This window comes from Amborella trichopoda, chromosome 7 (assembly GCF_054954075.1).
Source record: "Amborella trichopoda isolate Santa Cruz 75 chromosome 7, AtrichopodaSantaCruz75HAP2 v2.0, whole genome shotgun sequence".
Taxonomy (NCBI): Eukaryota; Viridiplantae; Streptophyta; class Magnoliopsida; order Amborellales; family Amborellaceae; genus Amborella; species Amborella trichopoda.
Window position 1 is genome coordinate 15034361 of NC_142342.1, and position 8433 is coordinate 15042793.

An 8433-nucleotide genomic window follows, 5' to 3' on the forward strand; every position below is an offset into this window, starting at 1 on the left:
CTTAATTTTTTAAGATCTGTGATCTCTAACATGGAGATCATGAGTACGAAAAACAAATAAATTTTAAAAACTAAAATTAATCATTCTAGTAGGAAAACATTTTGGATTATTAATTTCCATTATTTTTAGATGGAACACCTACTTGCATCCATCTTTAAGATCGGTGCTTTATACTTTCTAGACTGCACATGTAGAATATGGTCCAGCCCGCATGAAACAATTTTTTTGAGAGATAAGGGCTAATGGGTTCTAAATCAACAGTGAGGAGTAGTTAATTTGAAAGAGGTAGAGATAAGTGCATGAGCTTTTTAGATAAGCGCATGAGCTTTTTAAAAGGGTGCGGTTAGTATAGAGCCGAGGCTCTAAACAATCAAATTCGAGCCCACCTTCAAATAGTGTCGAGAAATATGGTTTCAATACTAAAAATCTTTATGATAGCGTTAAAATATATTTTTATCTTTAATTATAAATTTAAAGCTTCAAAAATAGTGTAGATCGAATAGATCTATGAGAACTTGAAAATCTTGAAAATTGACAGTCCAAAAATTCGTTTTTTTCTCATATCCATGCATCTTGATGTCAAGATGATCAATTTGATGATATTTGGGCACCAAAACAATGTTTTTTAGTGAAATTTTTGAGGTAGGTACTAATTTGAGTGTCTAGAGCCTCAGCTCCAAATAAACTTCTCTCTTCTTAAAATTAGGGATTGCCTACAAAGAGACCATTTATTTTTTTTTACAAAGTGGTCACAATCATTTTTGTCCTTTAGAATTCAAAATGGGTGGTTGTAAGCGTGTCATTGATTAGACACAGTTAAAAAAAAAAAAAAAAAAATCCTTGAACTTTGAGACTTATCCCAAGCCATCAAATTTGATATCTAATGAGTGGAAATAATTGCGACCTTCTTGTATAAAAGATAAATGGTCTCTTTGTAGACAATTCTATAAAATTACATAAGTATCATACATATTATAAAAGACCCAGTTTCTATGCGGCCATGCCCGCATTTGTAGAAATGTGGGCCTTTTCATAAATCTATTTTTGAGATCGATTTTAAGGCTTAATTTGTAAGGACATGTAATCTCTAACATGGAGATCATGATTATGAAAAAATAAATAAATTTTAAAAACTATAAATAATAATTCAAGTAAGAAAATACTGGACCACTAGTTTCTATTGTTATTAGATGGAACACCTAATTGTATCCATTTTTAAGATGGATGCTTTACACTTCATGGACCGCATATGTAAAAATGCGGTCCAACACGCATGAAACAATAATTTTGGTAATGGGATCCAAATTCCGGGTTTCAGATTCACAGTTCAATTCTTACCCCTAATAACCACTAAATAAGTTTTGCATCTTTCTAAACATTCTCTTTCAACGTTGTATTTAATGAATAAATAAAAATGAATTTGTAAGTGTTTGTATTTATGTTGCAATAACTAATGAAGATTTTAAAGGGCCGTTTGGGTACGTGGAAATCTATTACGTGACAATAGATTACAAGAAAATATGATATTTACGATGTTTGGGTATACTTTAATAATAAGGAAATGGAAAGACAATACCTGAGATTTCCCAAAAATGACAAAATCTTCCCAAAAATGACAAACTCTATTACGCGCGTGGTGAGGGGTGAAAAATCTATTACGAGGTTGATGTGTAATCTTTGGAAATCTTTTGGCGTGCGTCTCTCTTCCCTATCCCCACCGGAAAAACCATTTTTCTCTCTCACGTATAAGTTGTATTGTGTAATTATTAAGGTAAGTAGAAAGTGAAAGTAGTGGATATGAAAGGGGGAATCTAAATTGATTTGAAAGGGTATAGGAGGAAAATTTTCTGCTGCAACCATAATAAAAATTTCTACATCCCTCTATCCCCAATGGTAGCCCTCATCTCACTCTCATATAAAAACAAATTTTTTTAATAATTGGTAAGTGAAAGTAATGGGAAATCTAAATTGATTTAAACAGTTGTAGAACTTGATGAGGGACAATTTTCTACTGCAATCATAATAAAAAAATGTCTACACACCTATATCGCCAATTTGGTTATAGCCCGCCATCAGCTCTAGTATAAAAACAAAAATGATAAAAATAATAATTGGTAATCGATGAGAAATTACACAACACAATTATAATAAAAAATTTCACACAACATAATTCTCATAAGAGATTAGTAAAAGCTCAATTGAAATAAGATACTTCTTTAGTCTCCTCCAATGCTTCAAACTTTTCTACTGCAATTACCAAACCTTCTAGTTTACTAATCAAATTTCTTCCCATTTTTTATTTTGTACTATGAAGATTTTGATTTTGGTATCATAAATTTATTGCTTATTTGCAATTATATAGAGAGAGACCTCCAATGCTTCAAACTTTTCTACTACAATTACCAAACCTTCTAGTTTACTAATCAAACTTCTTCCCATTTTTTATTTTGTACCATAAAGATTTTGATTTTGGTATCATAAATTTATTGCTTATTTACAATTATATAGAGAGACACTTGAAAGACTTCTATAAAAAACAAATAAAAAAAAGACTTATCCCAATAAAAATCATGTTATTCCAATCATATTATTCCAACGATTTATCATGTTGAAACCAAAGTTAATCATGTTAGCCAAACATAACCATATTTTTCATATTTGGATGGTAATGCATTTCTTACATTTCTTCCAGACATAGCCAAACAATAACAATGTATTTCCCAAGTTGCATCTAGATACTACCCAAACAGTAACAATCCATTTGTAAGTAATGTATTAGGCCCGTAATATATTTCATAGACAATATATTTCCAAGTATCGAAACGGCCCCTAAAGAATCAATGTTGAATGTTCTAATTGCGTTCCAATATTCATTTGATCAAAGGAGAACCTAAGGGCCAATTTGGTTTATTAGATTCAGATTTTCAGGAGTCACTTTTCCCAAAAAAGTTCGATCAATTGTGTTTGGTTCGCTTAGAATTGACATTTCTATTGGAATTGAGATTTCTGTACGATTCCTAAATACACATTTTAAGCTTAAATTTTGGAAATTTCAATTCCACCAAAATATGTGGAATTGACATATCATGGAAATGATCTATTTTGCTACTGAAAAATAAAAAAATATATTAAAATTTTAGAGAGAGAAACTATATCAGGTTTTAAAGAGAGGAAACATATTAAAATTTTAGAGAGGGAAACTATATCAAATTTTAAAGAGAGAAAAGTATACACAATTTTTTAGAAAGAGAAAATATACAAATTTTTTTAAAGAGAGAAACGATGTCAATTTTTTAGAGAGAAAAATTATCTCAAATGTAAAGTTTTAGGGAGACCATATTAAAATTTTAGAGGGGGAAACTATCTCAAATCTAAAATTTTAGGGAGAGAAAGTATCTTAAAATTTTAGAGAGAGAAACTCTTTAAATTTTAGATAGAGAAACTACTTAAATTTCCTTAAAGAGAAATATCTCAAAACATTTATAGAGAGAAAATATCTCAAATTTTAAGTTTTAGAGAGAGAGAGAGAGCATATTAAAATTTAGAAACTATACCAAATTTTAGATAGAGAAATTACCAAAATTTTTTAAAGAGCGAAACTATCTTAAATTTTAAGTTTCAGGGAGAGAAAATATCTTAAGACTTTAGAGAGAAACTATATCAAATTTTAGATAGAGAAAGCACTTGAAATATTTAAGGAGAGAAACTATTTTAAAAAATTTAGATAGAGAAACTATCTCAAATTTTAAATTTTAAAGAGATAAAGGGTATTAAAATTTTAGAGAGAGAAACTACTTGATAATTTTAGAGAGAGAAATTATTTTAAATTTTAAGTTTTAGAGAGAGAAAATATCTTAAAACTTTAGAAGAGAAACTATATCAAATTTTGGAAAGAGAAAGTACTTAAATTTTTTAGATAGAGAACCTATTTGAAAAATTTTAGAAAGAGAAACTATATCAAATTTTAAGTTTTAGATAGAGAAAGTATATTAAAATTTTAGAGAGAGAAACTACTTGAAAATTTTTAGAGAGAGAAACTATCTTAAAATTTAAGTTTTAGAGAGAGAAAGCATTTTAAAATTTAGAGAGAGTTACTATATCAAATTTTAGCGTGAAAAAGTACCTAAAATTGTTTAGTGAGAGACTATCTTAAAACTTTAGCGAGAGAAACCATATTAAATTTTAAATTTTAGATCGAGAAAGTACCTTAATATTTTAGAGAGAGAACCTATATCATATTTTAGAAAGAGAAACTACTTTAAATTGTTTAGAGAGAGAAACTATCTAAAATTATTTAGGAAGAAACTATCTCAAATTTTTTATAGAGAGAAACTATCTCAAATATTATGTTTTAGAGAGAGAAACTATATCAAATTTTAGAGGGAAAAAGTATATACAATTTTTAGAGAGAAAAACTATCTCCAAAGTTTTAGAGAGAGAAACTATTTCAAATATTAAGTTTTTGAAAGAGAGTGTATTAAAATTTTAAAGAGAAAAACTATCTCAAAATTTCTAGAGAGAGAGAGAGAGAGAATTTTCATTTCCAAGAAACAAATATTCCAAATAATCCAAACAGGGAATTTGCATTTTCTTGATTTCTACCGGATGCGATCTAAACAAGAAATTGACATTTCTAGAAAATCTCAATTCCAGGATTGACTTTTTCCAGAATAGAAAAATTCAGGTATCCAAATGACCCTAAAGGAATAGCCATGTTAGTAAAATTTGCTCTAAAAGTTATGTGGGGAAAAAAGAAATTAGTCTAACTTTTATTCTTGCTAATGTGCAAGTGCAACACCCAATGAAAAAGCCCAACTAATCAACATATAAATGACCGCATCACATAAAATCATAGAAATATCACATAAAATCAGAGAAAATTAGGCATTCTTTTAGAATAAGTTACACAGCGCCACAAATCTTAAGATATAGTTGTATAAGTTAAGCAAGTAGTACAAGAACTTGTTCAACTCCAATTCATCATCACAGAATGCTATTCCTTCTTGAAAAAAGGAAGAGAGAACACCCTTTCTTATATTTGTCTTGAGAAGTTCTGAAATCTATTTACAGCAACAAGATGCAATAGAAACTGCCGTAACAACCACTGCTAGAATTGCCCGCCTGAACAAAATACTGGGAAAGTGTAAAAATCAACAGAACCTATAAACATGTGAAGTAAGCGAGAAGTGCAAAATGATTCAAATTCTACACATTGCTAAACAACTGATCCTCATGGAATGGTCAAGAGACATATTCCTACAATCTGCACACTGGTAAACAAATACATTCCTACGATGGTGCAAAATAATCTAACCTTCAAAACACCTGAGTGCACATCATCTACAAAATAAATAAATGAACAAAAACTTAAGAGTAACAGAAAATGTAATCGACATTCCCAAAAAGAAGAAAAGAATATGCATAAATCAGGAAGCTGTGTACAAAATTTATATGGACATAACTGTTTAAGCACCTGCATATATACAGTTTAAGATGTCGTCGAATCAGATGAAATGTATTTATCAAAATCGTTATTTATAGCATTGATGAAATCTATTTCTAGGTGGATGAGTTCTTGTTATTGTTGTCTTTTTCTCTCCATACGTCTGGTTATCACTTCAGCCGCCAATTTTCCAACTACTAGTTCGTATTCCATCATCCCTATCTTGTGGGTTAGGAGCATTCTTGAAATTTTTGGAATTTATCTATAGCTGCATAATGAATAAATAAATGAGAGAGTATAAATAAAAAAGTAAATAGTGAAGTTATTTAATTACCTTTAATGCATGATGATCATCCATGTAACAAAAGTTTTAGGATAGTGCCTTGAACGAAGTCAATAAAAGCAATATTAGACAAATCATATGGTAATGATCTTCTTAGAGAGTTTATTGAGCTAAAAAAAAAAGGAACTCAGCATCTTAATAATTTGAACTAGTCAATTTTATTGAATCAGTACAACAAAATAAGAGAAATTTTATGATATATTCAAATCATAAATATACCAAACATATTTAATAAAACAAATGAACATAATTTGAAATTCAAACATATAATTTTATTCCTGCAATATGTTCATAATATAAGAAGCAAATGTTGGTGTAAGAGGAGGAACGATCAAGTAATCCAATTGTATCTATATAGAATACAAACATGCTTAATACCAACGGTTTGATGGATGGATGGATGATATTGGAGAGAAAGGGATACCTGCGACTTTATTCCTTTCAAATCTTCATAAGTTCATTTGTCTCTCTATCATCGTTGATCCATCAAAATGTACAAGAAAAGCTTACATAAAGCTCTACATTAATATACACAGCATGCATGGCAACCCTAGACTAAATATCACAAAAGGAAGATTACATGTGCCTGTTTGGACTGGAGGAAATTAAGAATCTTAGATATTTGAAATCCAAATAAATCTATGAATTTTCAATATCAATGATTTTTGTCATGGATTCCTCAAATCTCTTGTTTGGACAAACTATACAAAATTCATGGATTCCTTGCAATCACTTCTATGTCCATTGTTTGGTAACAAAACTTCATATAATTTCTCTTTCTAAATTTTTTTATGTACTTTTTCTATGTAAAACTCAAAAATTGGGATAATGTATCTATAAAAATTTTGAGATAGTTTCTCTCTCTAAAATTTGATATGGTTTGTCTCTCTAAAATTTAATATACTTTCTATCTAAAATTTAAAATTTGAAATTGTCTACCTAAAAATTTTGAGATAATTTCTCTCTCTATAATTTTTAGGTGCTTTACTCTCTCTAAAATTTAATATAGTTTCTCTTTCTAAAACTTTAAGATACTCTCTCTCTAAAACTTAAAACTTGATATAGTTCCCTTCTTCAATAATTTTGATATAGTTTCTCTCTCTAAAAATATTTATGTACTTAATCTCTCTAAAATTTGATATAGTTACTCTCTTAAATTTTAAGATGTTTTTTCTCTCTAAAACTTTAAGTTTGTGATAGTTTCTCTCTCTAAAATTTTGAAATAATTTATCTTTTTAAAATTTGATATAATGTCTCTCTAAACTTTGATATACTTTCTCCCTCTGAAGTTTAAAGTTTGACATACTTTCTCTATCTAAAACTTAAAATTTGAGATAGTTTCTCTCTAAAAATTCCATGTACTTTCTCTATTTAAAAGTTGATATAGTTTTTCTAAAAAAATTTAATATACATTTTCTCTCTAAAACATAAATTTTGCGTTAATTTCTCTCTCCAAAAATTTTGAGATAGTTCTCTCTCTAAACATTTATAACTAGTTTCTCTCTCTAAACTTTGATATAATTTCTATTTTTAAATTTTTAATATATTTTCTCTTTCTAAAATTCAAAACTCGAGATAGTTTCTCTCTAGAACTCAAAATTCGAGATAGTTTCTCTCGCTAAAAGAAGGATATTTCTCTCTCTTTTTTTTTTTTTTTTGCCATTTCTCTTTCTAATATTTATAATAGTTTCTCTCTAAAATTTTAATTATACTTTCCCTCCCTATAATTTTAAGAATATTTTCTCTCTCTAAAACTTAAAATTTGATATAGTTTCTCACTCTAAATTTTTTTAAGATAGTTTCTATTTCTAAAACTTTTTAGGTACTCGTTCTAAAATTTGATATAGTTTCTCTCTGTAAAAATTATAATATGAGACTTTTTCTCTCTTTAAATTTTTTGAAATAGTTTATTTCTCTAAAAAATTGAGATAGTTTCTCTCTCTAAAAATTTGCATGTACTTTCTCTCTAAAATATAATAGTTTCTCTTTCTAAAATTTTAAGATAATTTATCTTTCTAAAAAAATTTGGTACTTTTTCTCTCTAAAATTTTAACATACTTTCTCGCTCTAAAATTTTAATATACTTTCTCTCTCTAAAAGTTAAAATTTGATATACTTTCTCACTCTAAAATTTTGAGATAGTTCATTTCTCTAAAATTTTAACATATTTTCTCTCGTTTAAAGTTAAAATTTGAGATAATTTTTCTCTCTAAAAATTTTAAGATAGTTTATCACTTTAAAAAATTTAGATATTTTTTCTCTCTAAAATTTTCATACCTACCAAATGCTCTTTATGTTTCGGGTCGAGGGAGCTAATTAATAAAATCCATGTACTTTGGAAATACAAAAAAAACAGGTTTTTGGTGTGAAAATGAAATCATGGAAAAGTAGTTCTTATTTCTATTGTTTTGATTTTTTTGATTTTAAGTATCCTAGTCATTAAACAATCCAAATGGTGGATTTTGACAATATCCAAGATATTAGGAATTTATGTCTTAAAATCCATGTACCCAAACAGGCCCTTAAAGAAATCATACAAAATCTCTACAGAAATATATACAAGAAGCACGAAAACCGTAGATTTAATTCACAATGACCAAATAAATGAGGGAAATTTTTTTTCCAAATTGCAACATAATTTTAGAAA